This window comes from Ochlerotatus camptorhynchus, unplaced genomic scaffold (assembly GCF_037179485.1).
Source record: "Ochlerotatus camptorhynchus isolate MF236.1 unplaced genomic scaffold, CSIRO-AGI_Acam_v1.1 ptg000601l, whole genome shotgun sequence".
Lineage (NCBI taxonomy): Eukaryota > Metazoa > Arthropoda > Insecta > Diptera > Culicidae > Ochlerotatus > Ochlerotatus camptorhynchus.
In genome coordinates, this window is record NW_027041081.1 from 285,983 (window position 1) to 306,147 (window position 20,165).

Here is a 20,165-nt window from a genome sequence, read left to right on the forward strand (position 1 = left end):
AGCCGGTTCCCAGCTCGTTGGTGGTGCCACAGCTCTGGTAGAAAGTAGCCGCTCGATGCCCGCTTTTGCATACCTTTTATCCCGTCCAGCAAAGTTCCTGCAGTGCTACGACTTCGATGTTGCGTGGTTGAAGTTCGTCATAGATTAACCTATCGCAACCCGGGAAGCCGATCGATTTGCAGTTCCATGTTCCGAGTTTCCAATCGTAGTCCTTATTTCGTCGTGTAGGTCTGTGCCAATTATTCCGATCCGTATTTCTTCCTTCAGTATTTGCAACTTTGTTTTTTTTTTCAGGGCGACCCCCTGTCTCGCCGGGGCACCATCGTGCACAGCTCTGTTAAGAGTCCCACGCTGGCACTAGGACGGTGATCAGCCGCTCCTAACATGGAGAACAGACGCCGTTTCGAGCCGCACCTCCATGATGAACAGATGCTCAGGTTTGGTAAAGCATTTCCTCTATCACCGTACTATGGTTACCGCGCCAGTGTTCGCGTCGCACCTCTTCACCTTGCTAGTGCCGGACTGGCAACATTACCCAGGCTACGCCACCCAGCTGTGTCCATGTTTCAGCTGGTAGTCTTTTGTTATCATATGACTCGAGGAGGCGTGAAGTAGGAACTTGTGAGGACCAGAGCTAGGTATTCCGCCCCTTCCAGGTTGTCAACTCACCATTATGTAACCCATTCCGAATTAATTTGATTCAATCACAAACAAAATTAACTCCAATAATTTAGCTTATATGCATGATAAAAAATAGCAAATTTATTGTTAAATCAAAAACTGAAGCGAAAAAGTACATTCAATTGTGTTTTACGCGATTTAATTTTATTTTCTGGGTACATAAATGTTAATAACAATGATTTTTTGTGTGATGTTTTGAAGCAAGTTGCATTCAATTTAGTTGTAATTTAAGATCACAACATCAAAAATAATAAAAAAAATGCGTGGACACAGAATTGACTGTCAGTTGAATGGGAATGGGAATGGGACAATTAGTATACTGAGTGTCATGATTTTTCAGTACTTTAAATGCGCTCATTATGCCGATCATTTCAAAAGGTCCTATCTGCATTGATCGATTTTGTTCATCGACTTTCTCTTTCGTTAACTGCCTATTGTTCTTGAGTTTTTGCAACTAGATAATAACCTCCTTTATCAAACTAATTTATAAAACGATTATTTTTGATAAGCTGACGAAGAACCACGTGCACACTGATAACAGTTAGAGTTTGTTAGACTATCTTTAATCTCTGGGGACTACTTTTTTGTCCCTCTCCAGGCTTTGTCGGAACATGTTTGCTTGCTCCAGAGACGAATTGGGTGGAAATACTTTCCAAAACATATCCAAGGTAGACATCAAAAGAGTGATAGAGGAAATAGGGAATTTCGTGTTTAAAATAATGGACTAAAACCACAAACGAACTTCGTTTGTGCTAAAACTGAGTTAGCTTAATTTAATTTAGTGTATTCATGTTTCGTTTGTGGAAAGTGAGAAGATTAGGATAACGGAGTGGATTAAACGTCACCTGTCGCAGTACTCGTTCCTTGGCGATGCATCGGAAGGCTGGCAGACATCGGTGGATTCGTACGACGTGTTCTCCTTGATGTGTTGGGTTCTCTAGCTGCACACGGCACATCGCTGATGGCGTTGATTAGCCTCTGGAAGGCGGCACTTGGGCGATGGCGTCGGTTAGCCTCTGGAAAGCTACTGGCTTCTTGAGGTACATCGGACACGCAGTCTTGGTCCCATTCCTAAAATGAGGGAATTTGGAAAAAAGTTCGATAGTATTAATTGGCAGGTTTATGCAAGAAAGGAGAGTAGATTTGAAAGGCCAAATGGTCAAGTCGAGGAAATCAGTCAGCATAATCAATACCGAGGTGGGAATGGATTAAACAATAGATTTCCATCAGGGTACACAGGAGGATACCAAGGACGAAATTTTAACCCAAATTTTAAACCCGGAGGTAAACAAATTCCACCTGAGAGGAACAAAATTCAGGGTGAACATAATCAACAGAAATTTCAACCAAAACAGAAGCCAATCCAGCAGAACAACCAAAATCATCAACGAAGACAGGAAAACCCAAAACCAGGTCCGAGCGGTACCAGTGCGTTACAAAGGATTGTAAAAGCATACATTCCGATAAAACGTAGTTTATGTTTTAATTGCCACGAGGAGGGGCACAGTTTTCATGAGTGTGAACAAGAACGCCACGTCTTTTGTGAGAAATGTGGTTTTCCAGGGTTCCCCACGAATGACTGCCCATTCTGCGAATCAAAAAACGCCAAGAAGACTGCTCAATGAGGCAGAGCAGTCAAATCGTCTCCGAAAGTCCTCAACACGTATCGCCGGAAGATCCAGCATCCAGTCTCCAGGAATTAGGATACTCAATCGTGGAAGGACGTGCCACAATGCGGGAGGAGATAGCAACATTGCTCGTCAAGCTTAGTGGAGACGCCCGGCCATTTACAAGGATTGAATTGATGGGGATTGATGTGATTGGGCTTCTAGACAGTGGAGCAGCACGGACGGTTCTAGGGATCGGAGCGAGCAAAATCATGAAAAAACTTAATTTGAAGCTTCAACCAACTTCAGTCAATTTGAGGACAGCAGCTGGGGATGAGCTAGAAGTCCAAGGATGTGCAGACATTCCAATCACATTCAATGGCACTACGAAAATTTTGCCTGTACTAATCGCTCCGAATCTAAACCGTAGGTGTGTGCTAGGCTACGATTTTTGGCTAAAATTTGGGATTAGACCAACTATTCGAGATGATCCAGTTGAGATCTTAGATGATGGCGTTAGCAGGGAAGTAGAGATGGAGGATGAGCTAACGGAGGAACAGAAGATACAACTGGAAAATGTGAAAAAGGAGTTTTTAGTCGCAGAACCTGGAAATTTCGGAGCAACGAACCGAATAATACATACGATCGAATTGAAGGAGGAATTTAGGGAAACAGATCCGGTTAGAAAGAATCCGTATCCATGGAGTCCAGTGATACAGCAGAAAATTCACGGAGCACTGGACGACATGATTAGAGATGGGATCGTTGAGCAATCTAACTCAGATTGGGCTTTACCAGTAGTACCTGTTGCAAAGAGGGACAGTCAAGAAGTAAGACTATGCTTAGACGCCAGAAAATTGAATGAGAGGACCAAAAGGGACGCTTACCCATTACCGCACCAGAACAGAATTTTGAGTCATTTGGGGCCGGCCAAATATTTGACGACCATTGACTTATCGCAAGCCTTTCTACAGATTCCGTTGAGCCCGGACTCTAGAAAGTACACTGCCTTTTCAATCCCAGGTAGAGGGCTGTTTCAATTTACAAGGCTTCCGTTTGGGTTGGTAAACAGTCCTGCTACTCTGAGTAAATTGATGGATCGTGTGCTAAGTCACGGTGCTTTAGAACCAGCAATATTCGTTTATTTAGACGATATTGTGATTGTCAGCCAAACTTTCGAAGAGCATATTCAAAAACTTCAAGACCTAGCGAAGCGTTTACGAGAAGCAAACTTGTGCATAAATGTAAAAAAAAACTAAATTTTGCTGCAAAGAATTGCCGTATCTTGGGTACATTTTGTCTCAAGATGGATTACGGCCTAATCCAGATCGTGTACAGGCGATCTTAGGATATCAGGTTCCGAAATCGGTTAGACAACTTCGTCGATTCCTCGGTATGATCAATTACTACCGTAGGTTCATCGCAAATTATAGTGAAATTACAGCACCTCTCACTGACTTATTGAAAAATAAGCCAAAGAGCAGCAGCTGATAATGCATTTCAGGTCATCAAGGAGAGACTAATATCTGCTCCTGTGATGGCCAACCCGAATTTTATGCTTCCCTTTACGGTCCAAACGGATGCAAGCGACAACGCTATCGCAGGGGTCTTGACGCAGGTGCATAATGGGGAGGAGAAGGTCATAGCGTACCACTCCGAAAAGCTCAAGGGAGCGGAGTTGCACTACCACGCGGCAGAAAAGGAAGGACTCGCTGCGCTCCACTGCATAGAAAAGTTTAGAGGTTATATAGAGGGGAAGAAGTTTACTCTTGTGACGGATTCCTCTGCCTTGACTTTTATAATGCGAGCGAAATGGCGGTCTTCCTCACGGCTCAGTCGCTGGAGCATCGAACTTCAACAACATGACATGGAGATCCGTCATCGTAAAGGGAAAGAGAATATTGTTTTCTTGTTTATTGGTACAAGAAACTGTTAGCAACAGTGAAGGAAGATCCTGAGAAGTACTTAGACTTCAAAATTGTAGATGGTGTGTTCCAACTTCAAAACGAACCCAGATCCTGAAACAGGAACACGACCAAAATCTCCACATTGGATACATAAAATGTGTTGAGAAAATCAAACGAAAGTTTTACTGGCCTCGCATGAGCGGCGATATTAAAAAATATATCGCCAACTGCGAGCTATGCAAGGAAAATAAACACTCTACCGTGTCGACAGCTCCGGAAATGGGGAAGCAGAGGATTTCTTCACGACCTTTTCAAATAATTTGCATGGATTACATCCAGTCCCTTCCCAGAAGCAAGCAAGGCAACGCGCACTTATTGGTGGACATGGACCTCTTTTCTAAGTATTGCTTACTTGCTCCTGTTAAGAAGATCTCGACGGTCTCGCTGTGCAAAATATTAGAGGAGCAATGGTTTAGGAAATTCTCTACACCTCAAATCGTCATCACGGACAATGCAACAACTTTCTTGTCGAAAGATTTCCATAATCTGCTTGAGAAATATGATGTTCAACATTGGGCGAATGCTCGCCATAGGAGCCAGGCAACTCCGGCTGAACGACTCAACAGAACGATTAACGCAATGATTCGTTCATACGTAAAACATGACCAAAAACTTTGGGACACGAAGATTTCGGAGATGGAATTCGTACTGAATAATACGATCCATACGACGACCAAATTCAGCCCATATTGCGTAGTGTTTGGTCACGAAATCATCAGCAAAGGATCTGAGCATAGACTGGAGGCGATCACAGAGCAAACCGAAGAGCAGAGAATGGAAAGGTGGAGAGGTGTAAACAAAAGGATCAGTGAGTTGGTAAGAAATCATCTCCAGAAAGCTCATGAGGACACGAAGAGACGATACGATCTCCGACATAAGCGTTACTCACCAACGTTTGATGTGGGTCAGCGTGTGTATAAACGGAGTTTTCGTCAGTCGTCTGCTGGAATCCAATTCAACGCGAAGCTGGGACCTCAATACACACCATGCGTCATCCTCCGGAAAGTCGGTACCAGTTCGTACGAGGTGTCGGACTTAAACGGAAAATCGTTGGGTGTATTCTCAGCTGCGGATTTAAAAGCATAGTTCCCTAAAAAAAAAGAAAAGAAGAATAAGAGCTCTAAATCACATCATTTCAATTATGCAATCCAGAAGTTGAAGGTTTTAATGTGGAAAGGGATAGATATTTTAGTGAATAATCATGTTTTAATGTACCTGTCCTTCCATGGTTTAGAAAATCAGCTTCCAAAAATAACAGGAAAACCCCGGGGTAGAAGAACGCAAACCAATGCGTGAGTAACATGAATATTCAGTTGCATCCATATTATATTTGTAAATACGGCCGTATAAAAATAGCAACGTTGTTTAGTAGTTGATTGCGCACTGTAGTTTGATAGTTTTAATCTAGGAGTATTGTAGATTTGCATGTTTACCTACAATTTTAGAAATTATATGATTATTTTCATATTTTAGTTCCCAAAAGGGGATAATTTTCTTTTAATTTGTTTGTTTTGTATTGGTATTCAAAGTCAGAATGTTAAAGCGCACCGTATATCGTCTGTATGTTTCAACTGTCTTGAAAACAAAGTTATAAACAAGTTTTAACTTCGAATACAGTCAGTCAGCAAGCTATTGTGCAGAGATGTATGTGTGTAAATGAGCTGTGTGTTAAAAAATTGTGTCAAGGTCATGATCAAGTCAATATAGTAAAACAATAGAACACCAAATCGATGAGTTTTACTCATATTCTAGCAGATTTCACTTTCGTTATACATACTCACCATTCACATATTGTCACGTGATCAACAAAAGAAGTGCAGAGATGAGCTTCTAGTAAGAAATTTACATGATCAACTAAGCGAAAAATCAAAACCAATGGAAAGATCAATTGGCCAATTTTTTTAATAAAAATCTATCATGATATGAAGATTTTTCGCAGCCGGCAAATCAAATAATTTCTTATTAAAACCTCATCATTACTTACCACATGTTATCATCATCGCATCAGAATCACTATTGACAGCAGTTTGACAATGTTTCTAAGAAGACCGAACCAAGATCACGCACACAGATAAATCAGTGATAACGTTATCTCGAAAAACGTACTAGAACACAACTCCGACAAGTCGCGTGAAATGTTTCGTGCACCATTCGCATGACTCAATTATTGTATATATGCTCCAAGTTATTAATATTTTGTTTTGATTTAAAAATTGATAGTAAATGGAATATTGCATGTAGTAAATAGTTATGTTATAGTAAATATCTTTTTAAACAATCGGTGAAAATTTAGCTAATTTGTTTCGAGGTTACTAGGTGTAAAAACCTATGTATTTGATCGCTGGAGACCGGAGTCTATGAACACTGATGGTCAGTATTGATATAATGTCATAAAATTGAGAGGAGTTGATTAAGTTCAACGATGAAAACTTATGACCCCGATACTCGATGATTAATAGCAACCTTCACATACTTTTTATTTTTGTATAGTCATCTTAACCCTGTACGTTACAATGTATATATTTCGCAAACTTCAGTCAGTTGCAGTGATTTTGTCCTGGTGATAATATTCTTGTGTTGTGAAGGTTCAGAGGTACGTGTAACCGGGGAAGTCTTGTGAGGTTTGAAGCAAAAATATTTACTTTGTAAATATTTTTACCCGAGCTGAGGGAGAGTGTAAGTGCTAGTGTCTTTGTTTCGAGTATTTTTTAGATTATCGTGGTTTTTTGTTTAGTTCCGTAAAAGTGTAAAAAAAACGGCGGGTAATGTTCGTGCGTGTTGTGCAGTTTTCTCCGTTGTCAAACTCCCTAGTAGGCAGAGGTAGGACAGCTTACTGTAGAACGCAACAATCCACCCCACCGAAAATTACAAAAACCCGCCACCAGATGGACAAACAACTGCCTGTTGGGAGGCCATGGAGGGTGGCGATAGAGATGGCCATTTTGAATGGACGATAACGGGCACGACAAACTGGCGATGAACGACGAATGGCCCGGGTCACTGGCCGACAGCCTGGAGCAGTGACCCAATGACTCACTCAACTCTGAAATTAATAATCACTGATCGTAAGACCACCAGCGAAAACGGTTTATCAAGAAAGCAAGCCAGCTAAATTGACGCAAGTAAGAGTGGAAACAGTGAAAAAGTGTGAGGAGAGAGTCAAGGACAGCAGGTAAACCGCAATAATTACCATTTTGGTTAAAATGGTCCTAATGCCAAATGTATTTGACCATTAGGACCCCGCTGTATTTAGTACAAATCACCTGTACGCAGTGAAGTTCCGGTAGACGTACCGGAAGGTTACACCGTCATTGCCTGCCGGCCGAGTTCGTCACCAACTCACAGGCCCAGGAAGAGTAACCTGGTGCTCGTCATCGCCACCCCGTACAGCAAGCGCGCGAACGAGATACACGACGAGAAAGTGGAGAGGAAGCGGACGTCGACCGAGAACAAGCGGTCGACAATCGAAGACACATAGTGGAGGTGTTGCGAGGGGCCCCGACGAAGAAACCAGGTCAGATAGATTGTAAGAAAGTGGGAGAATAAGGTAGTAAAGAGGGAGAATAAAAGTTCAGGAAAGTGCAATAAATGTCTATTCTTGAGTAGTGAAGTGCTTGTGGAGTTTTTTCTGTGTGTCACGTGCGATCATTCCCTGCCCGCGTAATTGCAATCGGTAAGCGTGCCGACCCTGAGGCCATTGGAGTCAGGGAGTCTCGAAAGTGCTCCTGACTGAGGTGGCTGACACTTACAAATGTTAGTCCCAAACATCATCTGTTGGTTCTCTGTGTAATTACAGCTGATCTGGTAATAACAGAGCAGCAACTGTGGGCGTTTAATCATGCTATTATATGTATAAGTTCATTATATAGCGTTCTACTAAGTTTTATAAAAATTTCTAATTTCCTTAGATTGAGTTTGTCTTCAAATTTGACTAAAAGGTTTTTAATTTGAGTATAAGTTTCTTTTGCTAAATCCAAGCGTTTTAATAATGTTATAGGTTTAAAGTTTCTATAGGGATTTTTGGTAAAATTAGTTTTAAGTTTGGTCAATATGAGGATTTGCTCTTCTACTTGACTTTCAATGTTCATAACCACCTCATGTTTCAAATGTATAGGTTACAATTTTAAGCTTATAACTTTTAAAACAATGCATTCTTATAGACGTAAATACCTCATTGTGGCGGAGGCGCTCTCCTCAACGCTCACTTCTTCGCTGCGTTGTAGTTGCTGCTAGTTGTGGTGGAGGCGCTCTCCTCAACACTCACTTCTTCACTGCGTTGAAACTGCTGCTAATTGTGACGGAGGCGCACTCCTCAACGTTTACTTTTCGCTGTGTTGGCTGCTGATGACAGGAACGCGCACCTCAAAGCACTTGATTTACGGTGTTTTCATAGGATTAACCCGAGAATTTCTCCTCCAATCTTGTGATGGATCGCCTCTCGATGCGATATCACTCCCTTTGACGTTGTCATTAATAAATGCCCTTCTTCGTTGTCTAGTAACATGGCACTCTAATGTTTCATTCTTTTTCACTCTAATTGTTTGTGCTTCGACTTTGTTAACCCCTTTAATTGTCTTCACTAGGCACGAGTTATTGTAGTCCTTGATTTTTCTAATCTTCTTTGTATTTGTAATAATTGTTTCACGCTGCATTTTCGCACTTCTATTATCATTGATATATTTGTGACTCTAGACTGCTCTAATCTTTTTAGAGTTGCTAGGATTATATCTCTTCCCATTTTCACTTCTAAAAAGTATTCATTGTTCACGTTTATCCGATTTTATTTCCACATTGTGTCACTTTATGTGTTCGTTGTCAAGGTTTGTAACCTTATTATTGCGTTTGCCGCCTGTTCTGATTAATGGCGTTTATGTGCGTTAAACACTTTTAAAATTGCGTATGTTATGGCAACGAATGCCAATACGGAAAACGCCACTGTTTTTAGGGTGTCGTGGGCACTACCCTCAATGGTTACTAGTTCATCCGAACCAGCCCATTTCTGTTTTTTGACGTTGGATAACGTCTTTCGGCAACATACGGGGGTACAAAATTGAAAACAGTCATTTTGGATGCGTTAAGAAAAATTAAAAGATTTTGAACGATAATAACTCAACCGTATCTCGATAGATTTACGAGATAATGGCATCAATCGATTGGAAATATTTCTAGCAATTTGCTGAATGTTTCAAAACTATTGATTTCATTCTGTAAACTATTGAAAAATGGTTAAAAGTAAACCATTGTCTAAAGATGGTGAAAATCGATTGATTTTTTTTATATTCTTATACTTTCTCCAACCGAGACATCAGATGCGAGTATCTGACACCTCTGATATTTTCTGTTCTACTATATAAGCGTCCAACAAGGTCGCCCGTTCCATCATTGTCTATCCGATCGTCGACCCAGCAGCAGAGCAGCGTGGAAAGCAGTACCAGAGCAGCGGAAGCAGAGCAACGGCAGCAGAGCAGCGGCAGCAGAGCCTGGGGGCGAAAGGGCAACTACGCCGAGTGCGTTGGTGCCAGTGCTCCGGTATACTGGGCCGCCGTCATGGAATGCCCAGCTGCTGCAGTTCTCAGTCGGTCGTATTCACCGTCTGCTACGCAAGGGCAACTACGCCGAGCGCGTTGGAAAAATTGCCCTTTTCAGGGCCACAACATTATCAAGAAAGAGTTTAACGATTAATTTTCTAGGGTGGTGTACAAGGGAGTACCCAGCACAATCATGGGCATTGGCTCCAAGCAATATTTCATCAGATTCCAGACAAATCTGTTCGATAGTAATTAGAACAGAAAATAAAAAAAAAAAGGAAAAAAAAAAAAATTAAAATATGGTTCAGATTAATACCTGGCTGAATAAAGATACACATTACCATTTATTATATAAGACCACGTAGTCCTACGACACCATTGCGTACAACCCCATAGGGCTGTCCCTTGTAGTTGGAGGGTGGTGTACAAGACACAACCGCATTGTTGACGTAGGACTACGAAATTTTTTACGGTTCAGACTCCCTTGTACACCACCCTCCAACTACAAGGGACAGCCCTATGGGGTTGTACGCAATGGTTACGTAGGACAACGTGGTCTTAGGGATGGTCCATTAATTATGTCACGCAAATTTGGCCCATTTTCAACACCCCCCCCCCCCTACCCCCTTTGTCACATTTTTTGTATGTACCTTATGGCTCGTCACAGTTTTCAAAACGTGTTGGAAAAACGCAGCAAGAAGAGGAAGAAGAATCGAGGCTAGTCCGATGGTACGATTGGTCGAGACGACAACTCTGCGACGAACGGAGATTTCGGTGACGCTTCCGATAAAAAAAATGCTGCCGACATGAGCGCGGCAAGAGTGAAGCTACCTCCGCTGGTAGTGAAAAATGCCCATCTCAACGAGCTCATCGCGGATCTGGCGTCGCTGGGCGTCAAAGCCGAATTCAAATTGGGCAGAGTCGGCACTGTGGTAGAGTGACTCACATTTACATATATGTGTGAGATGTGCGGTGGTTCTCCTGATGTTCTTTTGGTAGAGTGAGCAGTCTTACTCAGTATGGCATGGTGTTTGGTTCGTCTACCTCGGCTATAGTTTACCGCGTGTGTATGATCTAACCAGCTATTCAGTTACCACAAGATGGCGACGAGGTGTACGAATCCTCAGCAGTGAAATTAAATCCCGTAAGAAAAAATATTACAGAAAAAAGTCAGTGCGATTCGGCAATACCTAGTAGTGGAAGTTTTCAGGTAAATTAAATTTGAAGATAATTGCATCACCAGTAGTGTTTATCTCAGAATTTATAATTCGGTGAAGGAAAAAAAATGAAAATGGCGTAATGAAGTGAAGGAATGCTAGAAAATGCTATACAAGCAGGAAAAAGCTCCAGAAAACGCCATTTTGAAACATTGGTTGTGTCTGTAATTGAAGAAGGAAATGATCAATTTAATAAAAAAAAAGTGTTGATAGTGCGACTATGGAAACGCTGATAATTGCTACAGCGGAGTGCAAGAGAAACTAAATTGTTCTTTATAATGGTAAAAAAAAAAAATTATGAAATAAAATTGCCCGCGGTACCATCAGTCATTAAGAAAATTAGAAGCGATTATGCCCCCGAAGCCATTTTGAATAAAGTGCTTGGTTGAGTATGTATAAGAGTGTGCAGAAAGTGAGCAGAAATTATTAAACCGTGAGAGTGTGTTGAATCAGAAATGTAGAGAATGGAAAAATGAGATGATTAGTTACGAGTGAATGTGGCATAGATGAGAAAGATATATTTGGAATGGTAAGCCATGGTGGTTTGCTTTAGTATTCCATCCTGAAGGTATGGAGTTCAAACCGAAGATGCAGCAACATTAAGGTATGCACATATAAAGAAAACAAAAATATTATGATATCCTGTACTGATTCCATTACGGCCGCCTGAATCGAAACTTCGTGTAGCCAGTCTAAGAAAAACAGCAAGGTATATATTTATATATGTTAAAAATAATTAATGCGCTAATATTCACAACGCAAGAAAAAAAGTAGAAGGGTCTGTGCCTACCCGAAAAAAAAAATTACAGTGAAATTTTCAGTGGAAACAATGCTCTAACATTAATATTTATTGTCGACAATAAAAATGATTGTTATAATGTTGTACTCTTCCGAAAACGGCAAAACTGCTACCTAGATGTACAATGAATGTACATAATAAAATGTTGTTACAATGATTTTTATCGTATTTTTAATTTATTTTATTGTTAACATGATTCGATCATGAACAATAATGAACAACTCTATTACAATAAAAATTGTTGTTACATTAAATATTGGTGTATTTTCATTGTGGGTTACTTCACGAACAATAAAAATAAATCTGATTGAAGCATGCAGACTATGAGAGGGTCAGCAACACTGCCAATGTAATTAAGATAGGCGCTGCTCGTATGGCTCTGGCTTTGACAGTTCGTTTGGCTCAAAACCAGGCAGTCCGCGTCCGCTCATATCTTATCCTAGACCCTCTCTAAAGCTTAATGGAGACCTTGTCCGTGCAGTCAATAATCATACAATAATAATAAAAAATTCCACCACTTGAAGATCTCAGGAAGGAACTCTCAGGTGGAAGCATATTTCATGGGTGATTCTCTCCAGTCGAATGCATTAACTTATCAACGACGCTCAACCACCAAGGAGACGTGACCTAGGGATATCGAGCGCAGGGGAGTTGGCCTGCATTTCTCACAAGTTCCGGATCGAATCTCGATCCATAACCAGTAAAAAAAGGACCACCCGTAACAGACATACCACCCCCTTCCCTTCCCGGGGCAAAGTTTTATTTTTTCGATTTATTTTTAAAGTCGATAAAGTAGATCTGTCAAGCCAACACAAACACTCTAAAGTACACTGTTATTTTTTTAATAAATAAATTCGCCAACCAACAGTAAAATAACAATAATATATAATGTTATTGAAAAAAAATTATATGGGAAAATCACGAAAATTTCATTGTTAAGATACTTAACAACCCCCCTTTTTTATTGTAAATTTTCCATTTACCATGAAATTTATTGTTTTGTACAACATAAATCAAGGTAAATTTATTGTAGACGTAACAATATAAATCATTGTTAAGACAATAATTTTCGTCTTATTGTTACATTGTTTTTTAATGTATTTTTGTTGTTATTTTTTTTCGGGTACACTGATAAAATTTCAAAGATTGTTTTTATGTGTCCCACACATGAATTTTTGCAATGTGATCAACAAATGATATCTATGTGTCGGACACATACTTAATATGTGTATACATAAAAGCCATGTTTAACCACACATATTATTCATTTGACTCATAAATTTCATGTGTGCTTCTGGGTGGATTCTGTTTATGTGTGGTCACATGAAAATCATGTGGAATTTTACTTGGAAATTCGTCAATAGAAATGTGTGCAATTCTATTAGTGTAGGGGCACGAACGGAAGGTTGACGTAGGACCGCTAGTGGACGGAATAAATGTGAAGAGCATTTAGTTCTTTTAATTGATCAATTATCTATTATCTCAACTCTTTCCGTTTTTGAATTGTAGGCGTACCAAATTTGTAGTAATTTTTTTCAAAGAGAAAGTTGATTAAGAGAATCAATCAAAATCACTTGCACACCTGTTTCCAAGTTTGGTTACAAGATTACAACTCTGGAGAGCATTTTGTGTGGTCGTTGGGGGCTTGTGGTTCTGAATATGGACAATCAAGCACAGATAAATTCTATTCCAACTCTTTACTGATGTAAGCTTGTTGGCCCTGAAAAGAGCCGTTTTGTTACCAAAGTTGATGATGATTTAACCTCCGAAGCTGTACAGAGTTCATCTGTCACTTCAAAGCGTAGACGACATCGATGGCCGGAGACACGTTTGACACCGACCAGTCAATTGTTGCTTGTTGGGTGTGAAGGAGTGGACTAGTCACCACCTTCCTACTGCTGCTATTGCTGTTGGCGTGGTGAACAGTGGTGGCGTGGTCCGCAGCGAAAATGAGCTAATGCGATACATCAGCGCTCTTTTATATCTTTTCAGGTTGAAGCAGAATAAAGTGCAACCAAGTGGTATCAAAACTACAAAGACTCCTCCCATTATGAGTAGTTTGCTATCAAGTAGCGACACTGGCTCTTTTCCTTTTGCGTACACGGCGAATGAGAACGACCCAAATTTGAGTTTAGTTCACCCATAATCGCTAAAAGTGCAGGAACTCAGCGATGAGTACATTTGTCTCATGGAATCCTATGGAAAACCTTAAAAATCTGCCAGAAAATGAGGAAATTGACGAAAGTTTTATTCAGTCTCGGAGTAGTACCAATAGACTGAGTGAATCCAATCTTTACTTTTCTCAAATTCGGGAATTTTTCCCTGGAAAATCCTGGAAAAACCTGGGAAAACATGAGGCAAATTTACTCATCGCTCAGTTCCTGCACTTTATTTCTTATTTCTGAGATAACTAAACTCAAATTTGGGTCAATCTCATTCGCCGTGATATCATCTTGAAAGATATCGGCACCGGTGGTTAGCGTCATTACCTCTCACCCCAGCAGGCCTGAGTTCAATCTCAGTCGGCGCCACCGACATGTTCTAAGGCATAACATCTCTGATCACGCCTTCCTTCGGGAAGTAAAGCCGTTGGTTGAGTTGATGGGTCGATTGGTAGGGTTCAGGTGTGAGAGCTGCCTCCCTGGCGTCGGTAGCATTCGAGCTCAGTACGGAAAACAAATCTCGCGTCACTTTTCAATAGGACCTATCTACATTGATCGATTCTCTTCATCGACACTCTCTTTCGTAAATAACTCGGCTTCACAAATGTTTCCTGCCGTCTTCGTCAAATTAGATGCTAGATTGTTGCTTCTTCCATCGAAAATATCCGGCCGTGGCGATTCAAAGTTGATCAAAATAATGTGTACCCCTGCTTCCAGTTTGATTACATGAGCATTTTTTGTGGTCGTTGGTTCTGAATATCGACAAACAGGCAGATGAATTCTATTCCTACTCTTTACTGTAATAAGCTTGGTGGCCCTGAAAAGAGCCGTTTTGTTGCCAAAGTTGGTGATGATTTAACCCCCGAAACCAAACAGAGTGCGTCTCTGTCACTTCAAAACGTAGATGACTTCCATGGCCGCTTACGCTTGGCGTATTTAGCGAGGTATTTAGTGTAGGTGACAGCATCACGGATCTCATTTTTCAGGAACACCTTCAGCACACCTCGTAAATCAGACCGGAGATACATCACACACCACCACGGTGAGCCAGACGACGGATGGTGGTTATCTCGAAGAATTTGCCTTTGGTTCTGAATATGGCGATGAGTGTGTAAAATATTACGCAATTCCATCCTCCCTATTCGCACGCGCCCGAGGATCGGAGGTGAATGCCACTTCGACTTGTTTCATCTACTTACTACTCTCTGACGACTGTGCTGGGAAAGCAGCATATGCATGTAGGTAATTGGTGGATTTGTCAGTTAATTTAACGCTTTTGAACAATGCTGGACATTTACCAATTTTTCAATAGTTTCTTTTTGAAAATCAACATTTGGAAGCACTGTTATCGATGCGTAGCCAAATTTCTGATCGATTGGTTATAAAATTATTGAAATTGGACCAGGGGCAGCTGAGTTATTAACGTTCAAAATCTTTCTTAATTTGTTACATGTTCCATTTTCGGTTTTCACAAAGTGTACCCCCATATAGAAATCAAAGACGTAGTCCTACGTCAAAAATTGCTTGTGTTGGAGCGATGAGAGCGATATACCTGTCTGTTCATCTCACTTTGGCTCGCGGAGACAGAGAAAGTATGTGTGATCAGATTAATTTTCGAACAAACGAATGAGGGAACTGACTCCCTGAGAAAATAATGACAAGTAGCAAGATGGTTAAACCATAGAGGTAACTCTAAGACTAGAAGGTCCCGAAATAACGTGCTCAACTTTTTGGCTCAGCTCTGGTACTCTCTTCGGTCCCAAGCTAATCGATTCACCCCTCGAAACACAGGAAAAACCAATAACCCCTCATTTTATCTGTCAAACTTTCATAGCGAATCAAAACAAACATAGCGTAGTACTAGAATTTCGACTAGAATGGGGTACGTTAATCGTTTGCTTGGGACCAATAGGCTAATCAAGTAGTGAGCCAATTTAAAATCGATAGTTTCGTATTGATTGTTGGTTAAACTGTGTTTGTGTCAGACAGAATACATGTCATGCGAGAATGTTGAAGCCATTTGAAAAATAGGACGTGAGAAAGTATTTGTGTGCTGATTGAATTGCAACCTAAAAGACAGAGTTTGGTGCCAAATGGCAATGGATGAAAGCTAAACGGAAACTCAAATGAGTAAAGCAAACCCCACACGCATCAATATATTGACGCGAAGGGGAATTATTGACAATAATATTGATGATGTGAATTCAGAAATATTGTCAATCTCGATATATTGACGTCAATATCGAATGTATTGACAATACGATTATTGTCAATAAAAGTAATCGTGTAGGGTCCACTTAAGATGTGTGCTCCCGAAAAAAAATAACAACAAAAATACATTAAAAAACAATGTAACAATAAGACGAAAATTATTGTCTTAACAATGATTTATATTGTTACGTCTACAATAAATTTACCTTGATTTATGTTGTACAAAACAATAAATTTCATGGTAAATGGAAAATTTACAATAAAAAAGGGGGGTTGTTAAGTATCTTAACAATGAAATTTTCGTGATTTTCCCATATAATTTTTTTTCAATAACATTATATATTATTGTTATTTTACTGTTGGTTGGCGAATTTATTTATTAAAAAAATAACAGTGTACTTTAGAGTGTTTGTGTTGGCTTGACAGATCTACTTTATCGACTTTAAAAATAAATCGAAAAAATAAAACTTTGCCCCGGGAAGGGAAGGGGGTGGTATGTCTGTTACGGGTGGTCCTTTTTTTACTGGTTATGGATCGAGATTCGATCCGGAACTTGTGAGAAATGCAGGCCAACTCCCCTGCGCTCGATATCCCTAGGTCACGTCTCCTTGGTGGTTGAGCGTCGTTGATAAGTTAATGCATTCGACTGGAGAGAATCACCCATGAAATATGCTTCCACCTGAGAGTTCCTTCCTGAGATCTTCAAGTGGTGGAATTTTTTATTATTATTGTATGATTATTGACTGCACGGACAAGGTCTCCATTAAGCTTTAGAGAGGGTCTAGGATAAGATATGAGCGGACGCGGACTGCCTGGTTTTGAGCCAAACGAACTGTCAAAGCCAGAGCCATACGAGCAGCGCCTATCTTAATTACATTGGCAGTGTTGCTGACCCTCTCATAGTCTGCATGCTTCAATCAGATTTATTTTTATTGTTCGTGAAGTAACCCACAATGAAAATACACCAATATTTAATGTAACAACAATTTTTATTGTAATAGAGTTGTTCATTATTGTTCATGATCGAATCATGTTAACAATAAAATAAATTAAAAATACGATAAAAATCATTGTAACAACATTTTATTATGTACATTCATTGTACATCTAGGTAGCAGTTTTGCCGTTTTCGGAAGAGTACAACATTATAACAATCATTTTTATTGTCGACAATAAATATTAATGTTAGAGCATTGTTTCCACTGAAAATTTCACTGTAATTTTTTTTTCGGGCTGCATATGAAAAAAATCCTATTGGATTTGCGCACTTCAATGTTATGTGAGATGAAAGCGTGGATGAAAGATTGCACTGAAACTTAATTGAGTAGAATGTGTGATGCTTACAGAGGTCTGTAGGTATAAAACAAAATCCTAATAGATTTTCGCTCTTGGATGTTGCGAAGAAGGAATCGATTAGTGTGACATGATACATGTCATAAATGTGTCTACTTATGAAGAACAATAATGGAACGTTAAGAAAATTTTAAAATGTTTGCCTGCTCTTGGATGTTGCGAAAATATGGTTCGGTATATTAAGTAGAAGTATGTAAAGAGATTTAAAAGGAACACAAATGTATGAGTCAAGAAAAGTTCAATAATAAATTAAGTTTTATGGTCGCTCTTGGATGTAGCGAAGCTCATAAAATGAATGATTGTTGATTTATGAAGGATGAGTTAACGCTCTTAAATGTTGCGATTGCTAATAGTAATAATAATCCTCATGAATTACAAATACAGCCAATGTCAAGCTACTGAAAAAAAGTATATTGCATAATGCCGATTAGATTCTGATATGAACAAAAACAAAGACTGAAATACTACATGTAATAATAATTTAAAAAAAACCTTATATGTGTAAAATTGGGTTGTATGTAAAATAAAGTAAATGCAAATGCAAATGTTTTGTGTATTGACATTATTGATAGATACAGCCAAGCAATTTTTCCCCAAAATGAAAGGAATAAAATTGAGTTTGCCTATTGACAGAACGATTTCACCAGTAATCCAACCTTTTCGACGTTGCCCTATTCCTCTTCTGCATCAGGTTGAATCCAAATTAAATGAACTGTTGCAGATGGACATAATCGAGAAAGTTACTCGACCAACCTCCTGGGTTTCCCCTCTTGTTCCAATACTGAAAGAGAACGGGGAACTTCGATTGTGTGTAGACATGCGGAGGGCGAATCTGGCCATTCAAAGACTCAATCATCCTTTACCAGTTTTTGACGATTTGCTTCCGAAATTTCGGAACGCCACACTGTTTACAACATTGGATATAAAGCAGGCGTTTCACCAGGTGGAACTAACGAATGATTGCCGAGATGTGACAACATTCATTACAAATTGGGGTTTGTTCCGATATAAACGGTTACTTTTTGGTGTGAATTGTGCACCCGAGTTGTTCCAAAACCTTATGGACAGCATTCTCGCAGATTGCAAAAATACAGTTGTGTTTATCGACGATATCGTGATTTTCGGGTCCACTGAGGAAGAACACGATTTGGCAGTTAAACAAACCCTGACCGTCTTGAATCGCTATGGAATTTTACTGAATGATCATAAATGTAAGTGCAAACAAAAGAAAATATCGTTTTTGGGTCACAATCTATCGCCAGAGGGAGTTGCACCAACTGAAGAAAAAGTGAAATCAATTCTGCACTTCAGAGCACCACAAACCAAAGAGGAGCTTAGGAGCTTTCTTGGTTTAGTGACATACGTGTCACGATTTATTCCGAACTTGGCTACTATGAACTTCCCGCTCAGAGAATTACTGAAGCAGCAAACACCATTCACCTGGAACCGGAGCACCAAAGTTCATTTGATCAGATTAAGCGAATTATAAGATCTCTGGATCATCTAGGGTATTACGACCCTAAAGACCGGACATTGTTGGTCACAGATGCATCGGGAGTTGGATTAGGTGCTGTATTAATACAATTCAAGCAAAACCAGCCCAGAGTTATCAGTTATGCGTCAAAAAGTCTCTCGGAAACTGAAAAAATGTATCCTCCAATTGAAAAGGAAGCCCTGGGATTAGTTTGGGGGGTCGAACGTTTCAGAATTTATCTCTTGGGAATAAGCTTTGAATTAGAGACTGACCATGGGAAACTGGAAACTCTATTCACGGCCACTTGATGACCAACTGCTAGAATTGAGAGATGGATGTTACGCATTCAAGCATTTAAGTTCAAAGTAAGATGGTTATTGAATAAATTATAAATGTAAACAATTTTAATTCAAATAATTATAGGTTGTTTATCGTAAAGGGTCGGCCAACTTGGCTGATGCTCTTTCTAGACTAGGAGCGCACATTAACGACAATGAATGGAGTGATGAATGTGAGGTGTATATGGCGTATTTCAGCTGAGTCGTTGTCAGTGTTGACAGGTGTGATGAATGAAGAAGATTTTGATCCCGAAACAGAAATCATCATTCGTACTATCCAGGAGGCCGCCGCTGTTGACATTGATCCACAGATGCAGAAGTTGAAAGTGTGTATCGTAAACGACTCTTGAAACTGTGATGATCTGAAGCAATACATCCCGTTCCGTCATGAGTATACGTATGTGAATTCACTAATCTTGCGTGGATCTAAACTTGTCATACCCGTAAGCTTACGCCAAAGGATGCTTCAGTTAGCTCACAAGGGGCACCCAGGACAGTCCCTGATGAAACGGCGCTTACGAGAACGATGCTGGTGACCAGGCATAAGACCAGTCAGCCATTGATACATGCGAAGCTTGTGAAGGATGTCGATTAGTTCAACTTCCCGATCCGCCGGAACCGATGATGCGACGACCGTTTCCCGATCGTCCGTGGGTCGATATTGCAATTGATTTCCTCGGGCCAATGCCATCGGCAGAATACATCCTCGTGGTCATAGACTACTACAGTCGTTACATGGAGCTGGAAGTCATGAGCAAAATTACCGCTCAAGAAACTATCAAAAGATTGAAGCGTATTTTCCGTATTTGGGGACCACCAAGGACGATT

General features: G+C 40.1%; 1 long non-coding RNA gene across 1 annotated transcript; it reads right to left on the bottom strand.

Annotated features, from left to right (window-relative positions):
- Positions 1 to 1,065: 1,065 nt before the first annotated feature.
- Positions 1,066 to 6,414, bottom strand: LOC135714039 (uncharacterized). The gene is made up of 4 exons (XR_010518799.1): positions 6,037 to 6,414; positions 5,471 to 5,688; positions 5,145 to 5,345; positions 1,066 to 1,752 (listed from the first exon to the last, which is right to left on the bottom strand). It is a non-coding gene; the product is annotated as an uncharacterized LOC135714039 (long non-coding RNA).
- Positions 6,415 to 20,165: the final 13,751 nt, after the last annotated feature.